The following is a 19791-nucleotide window of genomic DNA, read 5'->3' as shown; positions in this document are numbered from 1 at the left end:
ATACATACATACATACATACATACATACATACATACATACATACATACATACATACATACATACATACATACATACATACATACATACATACATACAAGGAAAAAAAAACATGCTTTATGTTTCATGAAGCGATATGAAGTATTAAACTTCATCTCTATGTTGTAAATAACCAAGGTTGCTACTATATAATTGAATCGTCAGTTATATTTAAACCTTTTATAAGGTGACCGTCAACCTGTAATAACTAATGGAGCTGAAGTTTTTCATATTGCCGTTGGTGCAAAGAGGGATACTACGCCGCACTGACAGGCTGAACTCAAACTCAAAATAATTGCATGTTTCACACAGTTCATCGATCAAATGCGAGGTGTTTGCCGGGAAAAAGAGTCCCTGCACATACCGGTATGTCATTATCCATAATCGCTGCCATTAACATAGTATATTTCCCAAGGGACACACGGCGACACGCGTATGCATGCAGGTCTGTAAGCGCATATACGCGTGGCCATTTCGACGCGAGCACAGTAATCAAGATATGAAAATTCTTTCAGGTTAAGTTTTTTTATTTCTCTATTTAATGGCGAAATTTTAGTGTCCTTGAGTTCATTTGGGAATTTAAAAACAACTGTTGGTTTCAGAATTTTGAATTTCGGCACTCGCGTTATAAAAACAACCATCTTTTCTACAGTTGGTGAAATCGATGTGTAATCTGCCATAGCCGTCAATGGGGTAGCAATATTCATTGACTGCACGGCGAAAACGGCAATTTCAGCCTGACTTGATTTCAACAAAAGTTATCAATAGTGATTGAAATTATAGTTGTAAGGATCAGAAATTATCAAACAACAATCGTATGATTTTAAAATTTTGAATCATGGCATAAAACTATCAATTTTAAACGGTTTTCTTGGGAAGGTGGTTGTTGCTATGAAGTTAGCGCTTGCCTGGTAACCGGCAATAGCAGTGAGAAATAGTGACATTTGGCAACCTGCCGAATCGAATATTGCCAGATTTGTCAAGGGAAAGTACATGTAGTTAACAAACTCTTTGAAGTATCAATGTAAATATACATACCTGGCTTCAATAATTATAAACACTCACAACAATCGGAGTCGTTTTTGCTTCCGCTGCACGACAAGTGTGGCCTAATTAATATTCATGAGCCAGAAAATAGGGGGATGTTTACATTGGACAAAGAGGGTGCCTCCTGGGCCAACGTGGTCCTTCTAACTTGAAGTTTATTTTTGGAAGAATATTTCTGTGAAATCCATCAAGAAATGTAAATACTCAAAACTCCTTGGTTTAGATATGCTTTGTTTCAAATGAAGTATTTGTGTGATTGTATTTTTGGGTCATTTTCTCCCATTTTTGAGCAAACATCTCTGAATCCTATTGACTGATTTTTAATGCAGTTCACCATGGGCTATGTGACCCAGTGCCACAGTTATTATACAACAACTCTGATCATATGGGAGTGACACCGTCTTATTGGCGGTATTTTTTAAATGTCCTCTAGGGGAGGCTGTTACCCAATACAGTCATTTCCACCAACTTTGAATCATAGGGTTTCCGTAAAATCATAAAAAACGAATGCTTTTGCTGGGCTTCTTAAACGTCCTGTAAAATTGAATCATGGGAAAAATGGCTCCATTGAGCATGTCACAGGTCTAAACCATTATATAATCTTGCAGGTAAAAACACTGAAGACCTTGTGACAGTTCAATGACCAAATGCCAAAGGAAAAAAACTAAAGACACAGGTCCTATTAACTGTAATGTGTATTAAGCGGACCCTCAATGCAAACAAAAGATATACAAATACACAGTGTTCAGCTTGTGAATTCAAAGTGTATGTGTGTAGAATGCATTGTTACTGTTTACATTTTAATTTTAGTCCGGACTAAAATTTATTTATCAATAACAATGTTCATTATACACATATGAGCTGTGCTGATAAGCTATATAGTGGACATTTCTACATGATTTATACGTTTAACAATAAACTAGTTCAGTAAATACCGGTATACAGAACAAAAATGCTGAAAATCACCAAAAGTTATAGCTACTGTGGCTGTAAATCTGTTTCATGGCTGAAAGGCATTTCTTTTGCCAAAAAAATAGCACTGTGTCTGACCGTTCACCAATGTGCAGTTTTCTGGGTACAGAAACAATGTGAGTTATAAGTTGGTTTCCTTGGGATTCTCTGACAAAATGTAAGCACCACACTAGCCTTTTTGGAAGAATCTGAATAGAATGATATCATCCAGGGCTCCAATAATGTACAAAGTTTAATAGAGAAGTATTGTTGTGATGAATGCTGTATATTTACCTGAGATACTCCCCGATATGGATGGGGATAATTACAGTCACCAGAAACTTCATTTGGACAATCTCACATCTGATAGAATTACATGTGTTGTGAATTTGAATAATTCTGTGTATGTTGTAGTCTATTCAGTTTCTGTTTTTCCAACCACGCTAATTCAGCTACCCACTTAGGCCAGTACTTTCTCACTGATTTTGCTTTTTTCTCGGGAAGGCTATTCGCAACCTTCTGTGCAGGTTGACAGTGTAGACACTGTATTGGATGATGTCTCCTTGTCTGAATCCAGTGTAGTTATCATCCGGTTATTACAATTGTCATCCCGATACTCCGTTCAGAATTAAGGTATGTATAAATGTTTAATTTGATTGTGTTAATTAATGAGTACAATGAAATGAAGGTAAAGTGATATCTTAAAAAAACTCGCATGATTTAGTTAGATCAAAATTTTTTGGAATAACACATGTTTGTTAAAAGGTATAATTTTATGTCATTGTTGTGTATAAATAGTAGTGACAACTACAGCGACACATAAATAATATTTCTATCTCACTGGAGTTTCCTCATATAATTAAACAACTAACAGTTATGTGTATAAAAACACCATGTAGGGTTTAGGGTTAATTGAATATGTATGTAGGCCTGGTGTGATGTTCAGTACTGTATGGTCACACACATCTTGACTTACACAGCATATAGAGATAATGAGATTTGTGTAGGCCTGGTGTGATGTCCTATGTGGACACACATTTTGACCCCCACATTAAACATGTAGAGATTAAATTAGATTTGCGTAGGCCAGGTGTGATGTCCTATGTGGATACACATCATGATTACACAGTATACATGTTCAGATAATTAATAATATTGTGTAGGCCAGGTGTGATGTCCAATGTGGACACACATCTTGATTACACAATAAACATGAAAGATAATTAATGTTGTGAAGGTTAAGTGTGATGTCCTGTGTGGCCACACATCTTGACCCTCACATTAAACATGTAGAGTTAAATTAGATTTGTGTAGGCCAGGTGTGATGTCCTATGTGGATACACATCTTGATAACACAGTATACATGTACAGATAATAAATAATATTGTGTAGGCCAGGTGTGACGTCCTATGTTGAAACACATCTTTACTCACATAATAAACATGTATAGATACTTAATATAATGCTGTGTAGGCCAGGTGTGATGTCCTATGTGGACACACATCTTGACTCACACAATTAATAAACATGTAAAAATAGTTAATGTTGTAGGCTAGGTGTGATTTCCTATGTAGACACACATCTTGATTACACAGTTACCATAATTGATGTTGTGTAGGCGTGGTGTGACTTCCTATGTGGACACCCCTTTACTAACATTATAAACATATAGATATAACTACATTTGTGTGTAGGCTTGGTGTGATGTCCTTTGTGGTCACACATTTTGACTCGCACTGTAAACATGTACACATTCCTTTTGTGTTGGCCAGGTGTGATGTCCTATGTGGACACACATCTTGATTCACACAGTAAACATGTATCTAGAAAATTACATTTGGTAGGCCTGGTGTGTTGTTCTATGTGGATACACACATTTTTACTCACACAATAAACATTTTACAGATGGTCAGATTTGTGAAGGCTTGAGTTGATATCCTATAACCATGACTGCAAATTCAAAATACAGGACAGCTGGAGAGATTGTAGTGTTCATTTAGATAGTTGTGTCAATAAGTGCATATATGAGAGACCATGACTGCATATTCAAAATATGGGATAGTGGAGTGATTGTCGTGTGCATGTGGATAGTCATGTCAATAAGTGTAGATGAGAGACCATGACTGTACATTCAAAATATGGGATAGTGGAGTGATTGTTGTGTGCATGTAGATAGTTATGTCAATAAGTGTAGATGAGAGACCATTACTGTACATTCAAAATATGGGATAGTGGAGTGATTGTTGTGTGCAGGTTGATAGTTATGTCTCATAAGTGTAGATGGAGAGACCATTACTGTACATTTAAAAATGGGATAGTGGAGTGATTGTTGTGTGCATGCAGATAGTTATGTCAATAAATGTAGTTGAGAGACCATTACTGTACATTCAAATTATTGGATAGTTTGAGAGATTGTAGTTTTGTCAATAAATGTAGTTTAGGGACCATTACTGTAAATTCAAAATATGGGATAGTGGAGAGATTGTCGTGTGCATGTAGATAGTTATTTCAATAAGTTTAGATGAGAGACAATTACTGTACATTCAAAATATGGGATAGTGGAGTGATTGTTGTGTGCATGTAGATAGTTGTGTCAATAAGTGTAGATGAGAGACCATGACTGTACATTCAAATATGGATAGTGGAGAGATTGTAGTGTGTATGTGGATAGTTCTTTCAATAAGTGTAGATGAGAGACCATATCAGCACATGCAAAATATCCGATAGTGGAGTGATTGTAGTGTGCATATAGATAGTTATTTAATAAGTGTAGATGAGAGACCATGACTGTACATTCTAAATATTGGATAGTTAGATTGATTGTTGTGTACATGTAGACAGTTATGTCAATAAGTTTAGATAAGGGACCATGACTGTACATTCAAAATATGAGATAGTTGGATAGATTGTAACGTGCATGTGGATAGTCATGTCAATAAGTGTAGATGAGAGACCATGACTGTATGTTCCAAATATTAGTTAGTTGGATAGATTGTAGCGTGTATATGGATAGTTATGTCAATGAGTGTAGATGAGGGACCATGACTGCACATTCAAACTATGGTATAGTTGGGGTGATTGTCATGAGTATGTGGATAGTTATTGTCAATAAGTGTAGATGAGAGACCATGACTGTACATTCAAAATATGGGATAATGGAGCGATTGTTGTGTACATGTAGATAGTTATGTCAATAAGTGTAGTTGAGAGACCATTACTTGACATTTAAAATGGGATAGTGAAGTGATTGTTGTGTGCGTAAAGATAGTTATGTCAATAAGTGTAGATGAGAGACCATGACTGCACATTCAAAATGTTGGATAGTGGGATGATTGTTGTGTCAATAAGTGTAGATGAGAGACCATGACTGTACATTCAAAATATTAGATAGTGGAGTGATTGTTGTGTGCATGTAGATAGTTATGTCAATAAGTGTAGATACTGTACATTTAAAATATGGGATAGTGAAGTGATTGTTTAGTGCATGAAGATAGTTGTGTCAATAAGTGTAGTTGAGAGACCATTACTGAACATTCAAAATATGGGATAGTGGAGTGATTGTTGTGAAGATGTAGATAGTTGTGTCAATAAGTGTAGATGAGAGACCATGACTGTACATACAAAATATGGGAACGTTGGAGTGATGTACCGTGTGTTATGTATATAGTTTTGTCAATAATTGTAGATGAGAGACCATGACTGTACATTCAAAATATTAGATAGTTGGATAGATTGTAACGTGCATGTGGTAGTCATGTCAATAAGTGTAGATTAGATGAGAGACTGTGACTGTACATTCAAATATTAGATAGTTGGATGATTGTAGCGTATGTGGATAGTTATGTCAATAAGTGTAGATGAGAGACCATGACTGTACATTCAAATATTGGTAGTTGGAGTGATTGTAGTGTGTAGGTGGATAATTATGTCAATAAGTGTAGATGAGAGACCATGACTGCACATTCAAAATATGGGATAGTGGAGTGATTGTTGTATGCATGTAGATAGTTATGTCAATAAGTGTAGATGAGAGACCATTACTGTACATTCAAAATATGGGATAGTGGAGTGATTGTTGTAGATGTAGATAGTTGTGTCAATAAGTGTAGATGAGAGACCATGACTGTACATACAAAATATGGGAACGTTGGAGTGATGTACCGGTAGTGTGTATGTATATAGTTTTGTCAATAATTGTAGATGAGAGACCATGACTGTACATTCAAAATATGGATAATTGGATAGATTGTAGTATGTATGTGGATAGTTATTCAATAAGTGTAGATGAGAGCATACTGCACATCAAAATATGGGATAGTGGAATGATTGTAGTGTGCATGTAGATAGTTATGTCAATAAGTGTAGATGAGAGACCATGACTGCACATTCAAAATATGGTATAGTTGATTGTTGTGTGTATGTAGATATTATGTCAATAAGTGTAGATGAGGAGACCATGACTGCACATTCAAAATATTGGATTATGGAGTGATTGTTGTATGCATGTAGATAGTTATGTCAATAAGTGTAGATGAGAGACCATTACTGTACATTCAAAATATGGGATAGTGGAGTGATTGTTGTGTAGGTGTAGATAGTTGTGTCAATAAGTGTAGATGAGAGACCATGACTGTACATACAAAATATGGGATTGTTGGAGTGATGTACCGGTAGTGTGTATGTATATAGTTTTTTCAATAATTGTAGATGAGAGACCATGACTGTACATTCAAAATATGGGATAGTGGAAAGATTGTAGTATGTAGGTGGATAGTTATTTCATAAGTGTAGATGAGTGCATATCAGCACATGCAAAATATCTGATAGTGGAATGATTGTAGTGTGCATGTAGATAGTTATTTAATAAGTGTAGATGAGAGACAATGACTGTACATTCAAAATATGGTATAGTCTGATTGTTGTGTGATGTAGACAGTTATGTCAATAAGTTTAGATAAGGGACCATGACTGTACTTTCAAAATATTAGATAGTTGGATAGATTATAGTGTGTATGTAGATAGTTGTATCAATAAGTGTAGATGAGAGACCATGACTGTAAATTCAGAATATGGGATAGTGGAGTGATTGTCGTGTGCATGTAGATAGTTATTTAATTAGTGTAGATGAGAAACCATGACTGTTCATTCAAAATATGGGATAGTGGAGTGATTGTTGTGTGCATGTAGACAGTTATGTCAATAAGTGTAGATGAGGGACCATGACTGCACATTCAAAATATTAGATAGTTGGATAGATTATAGTGTGTATGTAGATAGCTATGTCTCATAAGTGTAGTTGAGAGACCATGACTGCACATTCAAAGTATGGGATGGTTGAGTGATTGTAGTGTGCATGTAGATAGTTATGTCATTAAGTGTAGATGAGAGACCATGACTGTACTTTCAAAATATTAGATAGTTGGATAGATTGTAGTGTGTATGTAGATAGTTATGTCAATAAGTGTAGGTGAGAGACCATGACTGTAAATTCAAAATATAGGATAGTGGAGTGATTGTCGTGTGCATGTAGATAGTTATTTAATAAGTGTAGATGAGAGACCATGACTGTTCATTCAAAATATGGGATAGTGGAGTGATTGTTGGGTGCATGTAGACAGTTATGTCAATAAGTGTAGATGAGGGACCATGACTGTACATTCAAAATATAAGATAGTTGGATAAATTATAGTGTGTATGTAGATAGTTATATCTCATAAGTGTAGTTGGGAGACCATGACTGCACATTCAAAATATGGGATAGTGGAGTGATTGTTGTGTGCATGTAGACAGTTATTTCAATAAGTTTAGATAAGGGACCATGACTGTACATTCAAAATATTAGATAGTTGGATAGATTGTAACGTGCATGTGGATAGTCCTGTCAATAAATGTAGATCTACTAGATGAGAGACCGTGACTGTACATTCAAAATATTCGATAGTTGGATAGATTGTAGCCAGTATGTGGATAGTTATGTCAATAAGTGTAGATGAGGGACCATGACTGCACATTCTAACTATGGGATAGTTGGAGTGATTGTCGTGTGTAGGTGGATAATTATGTCAATAAGTGTAGATGGAGAGACCATGACTGCACATTCAAACTATTGGATTATGGAGTGATTGTTGGGTGCATGTAGATAGTTATGTCAATAAGTGTAGATGAGAGACCATGACTGCACATTAAAATATTGGATAGTGGAGTGATTGTTGTGTGCATGTAGATGGTTATGTCAATAAGTGTAGATGAGAGGACCATGACTGCACATTCAAAATATTGGATAGTGGAGTGATTGTTGTGTGCATGTAGACAGTTATGTCAATAAGTGTAGATGAGGGACCATGACTGTACATTCAAAATATAAGATAGTTGGATAAATTATAGTGTGTATGTAGATAGTTATATCTCATAAGTGTAGTTGGGAGACCATGACTGCACATTCAAAATATGGGATAGTTGAGTGATTGTTGTGTGCATGTAGACAGTTATTTCAATAAGTTTAGATAAGGGACCATGACTGTACATTCAAAATATTAGATAGTTGGATAGATTGTAACGTGCATGTGGATAGTCCTGTCAATAAATGTAGATCTACTAGATGAGAGACCGTGACTGTACATTCAAAATATTCGATAGTTGGATAGATTGTAGCCAGTATGTGGATAGTTATGTCAATAAGTGTAGATGAGGGACCATGACTGCACATTCTAACTATGGGATAGTTGGAGTGATTGTCGTGTGTAGGTGGATAATTATGTCAATAAGTGTAGATGGAGAGACCATGACTGCACATTCAAACTATTGGATTATGGAGTGATTGTTGGGTGCATGTAGATAGTTATGTCAATAAGTGTAGATGAGAGACCATGACTGCACATTCAAAATATTGGATAGTGGAGTGATTGTTGTGTGCATGTAGATAGTTATGTCAATAAGTGTAGATGAGAGACCATGACTGCACATTCAAAATATGGGATAGTGGAGTGATTGTCGTGTGCATGTAGATAGTTATGTCAACAAGTGTAGATGAGAGACCATGACTGCACATTTAAATATGGGATAGTGGAGTGATTGTCGTGTGCATGTAGATAGTTATGTCAATAAGTGTAGATGAGAGACCATGACTGTACATTCAAAATATGGGATAGTGGAGTGATTGTTGTGTGCATGTAGATAGTTAGGTCAATAAGTGTAGATGAGAGACCATGACTGTACATTCAAAATATGGGATAGCCGAGTGATTGTTGTGTGCATGTAGACAGTTATTTCAATAAGTTTAGATAAGGGACCATGACTGTACATTCAAAATATTAGATAGTTGGATAGATTGTAACGTGCATGTGGATAGTCCTGTCAATAAATGTAGATCTACTAGATGAGAGACCGTGACTGTACATTCAAAATATTCGATAGTTGGATAGATTGTAGCCAGTATGTGGATAGTTATGTCAATAAGTGTAGATGAGGGACCATGACTGCACATTCTAACTATGGGATAGTTGGAGTGATTGTCGTGTGTAGGTGGATAATTATGTCAATAAGTGTAGATGGAGAGACCATGACTGCACATTCAAACTATTGGATTATGGAGTGATTGTTGGGTGCATGTAGATAGTTATGTCAATAAGTGTAGATGAGAGACCATGACTGCACATTCAAAATATTGGATAGTGGAGTGATTGTTGTGTGCATGTAGATAGTTATGTCAATAAGTGTAGATGAGAGACCATGACTGTACATTCAAAATATGGGATAGCCGAGTGATTGTTGTGTGCATGTAGACAGTTATTTCAATAAGTTTAGATAAGGGACCATGACTGTACATTCAAAATATTAGATAGTTGGATAGATTGTAACGTGCATGTGGATAGTCATGTCAATAAGTGTAGATCTACTAGATGAGAGACCGTGACTGTACATTCAAAATATTAGATAGTTGGATAGATTGTAGCCAGTATGTTGATAGTTATGTCAATAAGTGTAGATGAGGGACCATGACTGCACATTCAACTATGGGATAGTTGGAGTGATTGTCGTGTGTAGGTGGATAATTATGTCAATAAGTGTAGATGGAGAGACCATGACTGCACATTCAAACTATTGGATTATGGAGTGATTGTTGTGTGCATGTAGATAGTTATGTCAATAAGTGTAGATGAGAGACCATGACTGCACATTTAAAATATTGGATAGTGGAGTGATTGTTGTGTGCATGTAGATAGTTATGTCAATAAGTGTAGTTGAGAGACCATTACTGTACATTCAAAATATGGGATAGTGGAGTGATTGTTGTGTAGATGTAGATAGTTGTGTCAATAAGTGTAGATGAGAGACCATGACTGTACATACAAAATATGGGAACGTTGGAGTGATGTACCGGTAGTTTGTATGTATATAGTTTTGTCAATAATTGTAGATGAGAGACCATGACTGTACATTCAAAATATGGGATAGTGGAGAGATTGTAGCGTGTATGTCGATAGTTATTTCAATAAGTGTAGATGAGTCCATATCAGCACATGCAAAATATCTGATTGTGGAATGATTGTAGTGTGCATGTAGATAGTTATTTAATAAGTGTAGATGAGAGACAATGACTGTACATTCAAAATATGGGATAGTCTGATTGTTGTGTGATGTAGACAGTTATGTCAATAAGTTTATATAAGGGACCATGACTGTACTTTCAAAATATTAGATAGTTGGATAGATTGTAGTGTGTATGTAGATAGTTATGTCAATAAGTGTAGATGAGAGACCATGGCTGTAAATTCAAAATATGGGATAGTGGAGTGATTGTCGTGTGCATGTAGATAGTTATTTAATAAGTGTAGATGAGAGACCATGACTGTTCATTCAAAATATGGGATAGTGGAGTGATTGTTGTGTGCATGTAGACAGTTATGTCAATAAGTGTAGATGAGGGACCATGACTGTACATTCACTATTAGATAGCTATTAGATAGTTGGTTAGATTGTAGTGTGTATGTAGATAGTTATGTCTCATAAGTGTAGTTGAGAGACCATGACTGCACATTCAAAATATGGGATGGTGGAGTGATTGTAGTGTGCATGTAGATAGTTATGTCAATAAGTGTAGATGAGAGACCATGACTGTACATTCAAAATATTGGATAGTTAGATTGATTGTAGTGTGCATGTAGATACTTTTCAATAAGTGTAGATGAGAGAACCATGACTGTACATTCAAAATATGGGATAGTGGAGTGATTGTCGTGTGCATGTAGATACATGTAGTTATGTCAATAAGTTTAGATGAGGGACCATGACTGTACATTCAAAATATCAGATAGTTGGATGGATTGTAGAGTGTATGTGGATAGTTAAATCAATGTGTAGATGAGAGACCATGACTGCACATTCAAAATATTAGATATTTGGATAGATTGTAGTGTGCATGTAGATAGTTATTTCAATAAGTATAGATGAGAGACCATAACTGCACATTCAAAATATGGGATAGTGGAGTGATTGTAGTGTGCATGTAGATCTATAGTTATGTCAATAAGTGTAGATAAGAGACCATGACTGTACATTCAAAGTACAGGATAGTTGGAGTGATTGTAGTACAGTATTTGCTTTACTCATGCAGTGATTTATTTGTTTTATCAACATTATCGGTTAAGTGAGACTTGATTTTTTAGATAGGTATTGTTCCATTCATCAGGCAAAAAGTCAGAGCCATTTGTTCATGCATAAATTGGCAAGTTACACTGTTTATCAGTTGCTCATCTTAGGCCCCAAGCCAAAAGTACCATTCATTTAAAACTTGCTATATAGGTATCTAAAGATAATGTCAGTCCGATAAGAGGAAATGTTGTTGAAATTTGGATAATGTAATTTTGCTCAATTTTCCCTGTTTTTGGTAAAAAAGCCTTTTTTCTCTGAAACCGCAAGTCCAAATTCCAATTCATTTGAAATGTGGTATCACAGTTCATAGGGGTGATCTCAGTCTGATTTGTCAAAATTGTTGTGAAATTTACAGCTACCCACTTAGGCCAGTACATTCTCACTGATTTTGCTTTGTTCTCGGGAAGGCTATTCGCAAGCTTTCCAGTGCAGGTTGACAGTGTAGATACTGTATTGGATGATGTCTCCTTGTCTGAATCCAGTGTAGTTATCATCCGGTTATTACAATTTGTCATCCCAATACTCCGTTCAGAATTAAGGTAGTATAAATGTTTAATTTGATTGTTTAATTAATGAGTACAATGAAATGAAGGTAAAGTGATATCTTTCAAAAAATCACATGATTTTGTTAGATCAAAATTTTTTGGAATAACACATGTTTGTTAAAAGGTATAATTTTATGTCATTGTTGTGTATAAATAGTAGTGACAACTACAGCGACACATAAATAATATTTCTATCTCACTGGAGTTTCATCATGTAATTAAACAACTAACAGTTATGTGTATAAAAACACCATGTAGGGTTAATTAAATGTGTATATGTAGGCCTGGTGTGATGTTCAGTACTGTATGGTCACACTGTTTATCAGTTGCTCATCTCAGGCCCCAAGCCAAAAGTCCCATTCATTAAAACTTGCTATGGAGGTATCTAAAGATAATGTCAGTCAGATAAGAGGAAATATTGTTGAAATTTGGATAATTGTAATTTTTGCTCAATTTTCCCTGTTTTTTGGTAAAAAAGCCTTTTTTCTCTGAAACCGCAAGTCCAAATTCCAATTCATTTGAAATGTGGTATCACAGTTCATAGGGGTGATCTCAGTCTGATTTGTCAAAATTGTTGTGAAATTTACAGCTACCCACTTAGGCCAGTACATTCTCACTGATTTTGCTTTGTTCTCGGGAAGGCTATTCGCAACCTTCCTGTGCAGGTTGACAGTGTAGATACTGTATTGGATGATGTGTCCTTGTCTGAATCCAGTGTAGTTATCATCCGGTTATTACAATTTGTCATCCCAATACTCCGTTCAGAATTAAGGTATGTATAAATGTTTATTTGATTGTGTTAATTAATGAGTACAATGAAATGAAGGTAAAGTGATATCTTTCAAAAACTTGCATGATTTTGTTAGATCAAAATTTTTTGGAATAACACATGTTTGTTAAGGTATAATTTTATGTCATTGTTGTGTATTAATAGTAGTGACAACTACAGCGACACATAAATAATATTTCTATCTCACTGGAGTTTCATCATGTAATTAAACAACTAACAGTTATGTGTATAAAAACACCATGTAGGGTTAATTAAATGTGTATATGTAGGCCTGGTGTGATGTTCAGTACTGTATGGTCACACTGTTTATCAGTTGCTCATCTCAGGCCCAAGCCAAAAGTCTTATTCATTTAAAACTTGCTATGGAGGTATCTAAAGATAATGTCAGTCAGATAAGAGGAATGTTGTTGAAATTTGTATAATTGTAATTTTTGCTCAATTTTCCCTGTTTTTTGGTAAAAAAGCCTTTTTTCTCTGAAACCGCAAGTCCAAATTCCAATTCATTTGAAATGTGGTATCACAGTTCATAGGGGTGATCTCAGTCTGATTTGTCAACATTGTTGTGAAATTTACATAATTGTGTTTTTGAGGCAATTTTTTGCCACTTTTGGTCAAAAAATTGTTTTCCCTTAAACCACAAGTCCAGTTCATTTGAAGCTAGGTATAGAGGTTCCCAGGTGTGATATCAGTCAGATTGCCTGAAATTATGGTGAAATGGTTTTTTCTTGATTTGGTAAAAAGTCTTTTTCTCTGAAAGTGCAAGTCCAATTCATTTAAACTTGGTAATGTGGACCTAGGGGTGATCTCAGTAGGATTTGTCAAAATTGTAGTGAAATTTATATAAATTATAAAGTTACACAATAACATAATGGCAAATGTACATAATTTTCATGAATTTTCATTCAAGATCTTGTTTGCTATTCGCATCTTACATTTCTAATTCATAACACTCGTGAAAAAATGTTCAAAACAAATGTGGGAACAGTGTCCATGACGCTATTTTTTAAAAATACACTTTAAAATTACTCTAAAGCTTCAGCTTTCGATGCAAAAAATTTCACCAGCAAGTTGAAAGATTGTGTTCTATCTGAACTCGCGGCTTGCAGCATTTGCCCTTGTTATCTGAACACCAAAGTTAGTAATTACTTAGCAACTTGGCAGAGCATTCAGCTTTATACCAAGACATTTGCCAAAACAAAGTCTAGTGTGTGGGTGTGGGAAGTCTGATACAACTCAGTAGGCAGCCCCTCTGAGTAAACTGATCTGTTTATGTTGGTCAAACCATTTTGACTGGCAAATTACAAATGTAAATGGAAGAATTTTTGAAGGGGGAAGTAAATACTGTGAGTAAAACAATAATTTGTGGTTACTTTGAGAATACATCATTCAATGCTCAACTGTGTTTGGACTGTGTAAGTGGTAAATGGTTTATAGCAACAGCCGCTATCAGTTGACTCAGTAGGGCTACCTGCTGAGTTGTCTAAACTCTGAAGCAGTAAAACAGACTTTGGTTTAGGGAACTCTGCTGCATATTGCTAAGTGCTCAGCCAAGTTTCAGGGTATTTGGTGTTCAGATTCAACTGTAACAATTTAAAATTCAAAAGCTACCTAATCTCTGCTAACATTGTAGCACTTTTGACTTGGTTTCTAGTGAGGATTATTGGGATTTTGAACAGTTAATACCTTTCATATAATACCTTTTTTGTTGATGAGAGCATCACACTGCATGCCCTTGGCGGTATATTTTTTTCTGTACGTAGCATAAACCAGTTTCTTGTTCTGCTCCTGAAGCAGACTTGAAGGCATATTAGTCTTCAAGCCCAAGCAATGCCAACTTTTGCTATTTTCTCAGTATTTTTCTTACATGTCTCAACTCCATTTTCTTGTTCTACTATTGATACCTTACAAAAGCTTCAATCATAAGTTTCTTAAGAAAGCCTGTACATGAGTAATGGCCACTATTATTATTGACAAATGAATTTTAGTCTATAGACTTTAATTCATTTTAGATCTTGTAATGTCATGCGTCCGTCCGTTCACACAGATATCTCAGACATGCCATGGTCAATTTCTTTCAAACTTTGCACAAGGATATTACCCTACCCCATACAGATGCACGTCAATTAATTTGTTTCACAATGGAATTAAATTTGGCCGTGTTAGAGGACTCTTTAGTTTTCACTCTCCATAGACTTCCATTTATCAGGCAGTTCTCCATAGACTCCTATGTATAAGACAGTTCTCCGTAGACTTCCTTGTATAAGGGCCACAAAAAATAAAAATTTACTTTCTCATCGTATTCATATTGGAAAAATGATGCAGTGACACAGTTTTATTACCTCAATTTTTAGAGCAAATAAGGCTAGAGTGCTAATTTTTGGTACACATTGCGAAGCATGGTGTCAAAACATTTCGCCACCATGTCAACTGAGGTCAAAGGTCATTGGCCTTAAATATCCACACAAATGTGAATTAGCAGATAACTTAAAGGGCCAGATAGTTCATATTTGGTAGGTTACAGCACCTAATGGTTAACTATCTCATACCTTATTAAGGGACATTATTTGCATCTTTGACCTCATATTGTTGCAAACAAGCAGTAGCCGACCACAGACAACTTCCATCCCATTTGCGTACACCTTTAAAAAAACCTTGGGTCTGAGGTTTATGGAGGTTACTGTTAACCTCAGAGTTGGCAGGTTGACCTGCGATCAGTAACCACACTGCAAAATGCTATCTGGGCCACTGTAAGCATCCGCGTGTAAAAAAAATAAACCACACGAAGTGAAAGTCAAAAGTGCAGTATTGCAGTTTCGGGATTCCCTATTACTAATCCAGTTTGCTCAGTTACATTTTGACGGTCAGTTTTTGATGGAGATCTTGACGGCCAATCCTGCTCTTAGATACACCATTCTTTACTGCTACAGAGCACATTTTAGAATGGGCATTTCAAATGCCTACCAGTACCAGCTGACAACGACAAGGTCTATAATTGCGGATCTTTTTCATCTCGTTTGTTCCTCCATATGCATATGTAGACTTGCCCAAAGCCTTTGTGCATAGAAATGTGAAAACAGAGTAAAATGACGGGATATTTAACTTCAGTAGACAGTCATGTTATTGTCGAGGTGATTGCGAAATTGAGCAATGTACCGGTACTTTGGCGACTGACACTTACATTATGTACGGTACATTGTTGGGTGAAAGCTAACTCTGCGTGGCAGGGCTGTGCCAAACCGCTGGTAGTACCTCGGTTGCGGCATGCAGTTTTCTCCACCAAAAACAACCCATTTTAATCCAAAACTTGCATTGAGTTTTGTTTTCAAGCACACCCACCTCGCCTGGGTGCACGATTAGCCCTGCGTACAGGTCTGTGTGTTCCCAGCGTTATAGGGCGTGGAGGCCGTACGGAGGGCTTTACTCATGTAGGTACATGATGTGCTCAGCTGCGCTTCTTACGTAAAGTCCACTTTTGGGAGTGGGTCGGAGGCACAGAGGCCGTAAGCGAATGGGTCTAGGCAACTGTAACTGTGATGTACTCACTTTTGGTTCGAAATGCGATTCAACTGATACAAATAATTACACGATGCACAGAGAATAACAACTTTCAAACAGATCTTGTGTGTCGAGAGGTGACTCCAATCGCGAGCAGTATCAATGACAGTACTCGCCCGGCGCGGTGTCACAATGTCACCGATGCTACACACCGTGCAGTGTTCAGTCCGAGTGTGATGTTTCCAGGTTCAACAAGTGATCATGTCGTGTTTGTAAAACGAACCAACGTATTGACAAGAAAATGTCCTAAAAATCTTAAAAATTGACGAAGTTTTGCTAATGATCAAATGCACAGGAAATGCATTACATTGTACCTGTTTCACTATTACCACAGCAATCTGACATCGATCGTTTTAGTTTTACCATTGACCCAATTGCGTCTATGGTTTCATTTGTTCCACAGTCCGTGTCATCGATACTAAAATGAAACTTAAAAGCAAATGCCCTGCTTAGTTTCACTATTTGACAGTAGTTTGTGATACGTGCATTTGTTATGCACCGTGTGCTCCTCGATATCCATTGTGCTGAAGTTAGTATGTAGGTCACAGGCCTTTTATGTTCCAGCTGTACTTTGATGGTTGACGTATGCGTAGTAATATTGGTTATGTGCAGGGGTTCAATCATGGCGGTTGGTTCAAATCGTGCTGACACCCTTACCAACATTGAACCTTGCCGTAAAGAGCAAGAATGTGGTTTTACATATCCTTGAAGCCATCCATAGTCACAATTTAGGTCTTCCATTGATTTGACAGTTGATTTCAGTCATCGAAAAAAATGAAAAAAAAGTCAAAAGATACAAAAATGTCCCTTTAATTATTATGCATATATCTAATTCTAGGCTAACCAATAAGGCTACAGTGCTTATTTTGGTACACAGTGCGAAGCACGGGATCAAACCATTTCGCCGACATGTCAACTGGGGTCAAAGGTCAATGACCCTAAATATCACAAAAATGCGAATTACTAGGTAACTTAAAGATATACTGTCACCTGTTCCAATTGTGCAATAGTTACTATGCAAAGAGAAAATCTAACCAACCACAGAGTTTAAGCGGGTGGCCACTTTTTAAAAAACAGCGCCCTCACATGGGCATTTTGAATACCAAGGAATGCCCTGACCATACATGGGGATATTTAGATTACAGGTGGTTGTATACCTTTAAAGGGCTAGATGGTTAATATTTCAAAGGTTACAGCACCTATTGCAAATTAACATATACCTCATAGATTATGTACATACCTAATTCTAGGCTAACCAATAAGGCTAGTGCACTAATTTTTGGTGCACATGCAGACACTCTCGAATCTGGGTCCGAAATTTGCATATTTCTAAACTATGCAAATAATATGTTAATGAGGTTTGGTCATCCGCAGGTACAATCCAAGCATTAGGGGAACGCTCCATTAACTTAGAAGTACCCGACTAACCCGAGCTTGTTATCAGAGGATTAATCTCTATGTCAACATATGCGAACAGATTAACTTTTAGTGTAAACAAAACATTAGCACTGCCTGAACTACTTTTAGCATGGCCAATGCCAGTCGGCGCCTGACTTGATGATGGCTCCCTTGTCCGGCATTCTGGATTTCCGACCAGCGTTAAAAGTGCCGTCTAGCACTTGCTGTTACTTTGAGGTCATCATTTAGTTCATAAAATTGCATGAAGAGTTTACAAAAACAATGGTACTATAGAATCCCTTTCAATAAAATGCTGTTAATTAATGTACGCTGATTTTGCATATAGAAAGCTATTTTAGCTGGTTGAGGGTACGTTCACAAAGATCATTGCCCTTTGAGCTAAAGTTTTCCTGTCGCACAATATCTCTGTACGATCGAAAGGAGACAACTGAAGATTTTTTGCTTTGTATGAATGTTTATTACCCTATAAAAGAAAGTACGGTAGCGAAAATCAGCACAACAAAACAGGACTTTTACTAAAACGTACTCTTTCAATTTCAGTTCAGACTCAATGAGTGGTATTGCGGAAAGGTGCATGCATGCAATGAAAGTCACGAGCAAACTTTGGTGTCAACGGATCCAGTCTTTGAATTATCAATGAACACTCACTTATTTTTCTGGTCAAAGAGCCAAAGGCTACTTGTCCATCGCAACAAGCCCCTCTGTTTGCAGCGTGTTCACTTTTAGCCAGATGCCGGCCAAATTGACCGGCTACTTCCGTATTTGCCAGCTACTTTTCAGCGATGTTTCGCTCTCTAGCCCCGAAATTCTGGTTTTGATGATAATATTTTGATATTTTTGTTGTCTTGCAAGCCGGAGATAACATTTCAGAAGTGCCGATGTGGCTATATGTAGTCTAGCAATTTACGCCCACGAATAGCGGACCATTGCCGAATAAAGTCGACATTTGTTTCTCTCAAATGCGAAAGAGAAGAAAGAGTCTCAAACGCGGAAGAGAAAGTCGACGCTTGAGAGCTTTGGTTTTCTGCGTAAGAGTAGGGCCTTGTCTGATGGGTTTGGTAGGTTTTTGATCAAAAGTAAAGCGACAAAAGTTACTGAGTCTCATTTTATGTAAAACTGTGAAAGAGGCTCCCAACCTAACTATGCAACTATCTATTGAATTTTGCGTACGGTCTCTCGCTGCTGCCTCAGCTGAACTCGGCTACATACTCGGGTATGTAAATTTGGTTTTTAAATCGTCTTGTGCAGAGTTCATAGTTTGTATACATATTCATAGTGTATATCTGCATTCTGATTGGAAGTTTGAATGCTTTCTAACCTTGCCAACGAAAACGATGCAGTGTTGAATGCTGGCGTGCAGCACTGAGTAGGGGCAAATGCGGAAGTAACTTGTCGACGAGTATTTTGCTCTAGCGACTGTTTATTTGAAGATACCAGGCTATCATTCTTCACAATGATACTTGTTTTGCTATTTACTTCCTTGGTAGGAAGTATTAGTGAATTTATGTCATGAAACCCGTTTTTATACCATTTGTGCACGGCAACATCGCCGAGGGAAGTGTACGCCGTACAGCATGTACTGTGTGGGTTTCACACTGTGTTGGTATACCGTACCGGACTATCGGCTCCATGCGTGAATACGTGATGACATACCTATTAGACATATGAATTTATTAAGCTTAGAAGCAGTCATTTTTCAGTCTAAATTAAAATTGTTTAAATTCAATGAGAACGCAGTTGAACTTTATGTATATACACATGTGTATCATTTGTTTTAATGATCAGCCACCTTGGTG

General features: G+C 36.7%; 1 long non-coding RNA gene across 1 annotated transcript in view; it reads left to right on the top strand.

Moving 5' to 3' along the window:
- The first annotated feature begins 230 nt into the window (after positions 1-230).
- LOC139151357 (uncharacterized) overlaps positions 231-19791 on the top strand; it is an 83580-nt gene continuing 64019 nt past the window's right edge. Inside the window, exons 1-2 of the long non-coding RNA XR_011556409.1 lie at positions 231-403; positions 12873-13003. This is a non-coding gene — a long non-coding RNA (uncharacterized lncRNA). The remainder of the gene's footprint in view (positions 404-12872; positions 13004-19791) is intronic.

Source organism: Ptychodera flava, chromosome 15 (genome assembly GCF_041260155.1).
Source record: "Ptychodera flava strain L36383 chromosome 15, AS_Pfla_20210202, whole genome shotgun sequence".
NCBI classification, from domain to species: domain Eukaryota; kingdom Metazoa; phylum Hemichordata; class Enteropneusta; family Ptychoderidae; genus Ptychodera; species Ptychodera flava.
Note: the sequence above shows the minus strand (reverse complement) of the source record. Positions and strands in the feature narration are given on the sequence as shown.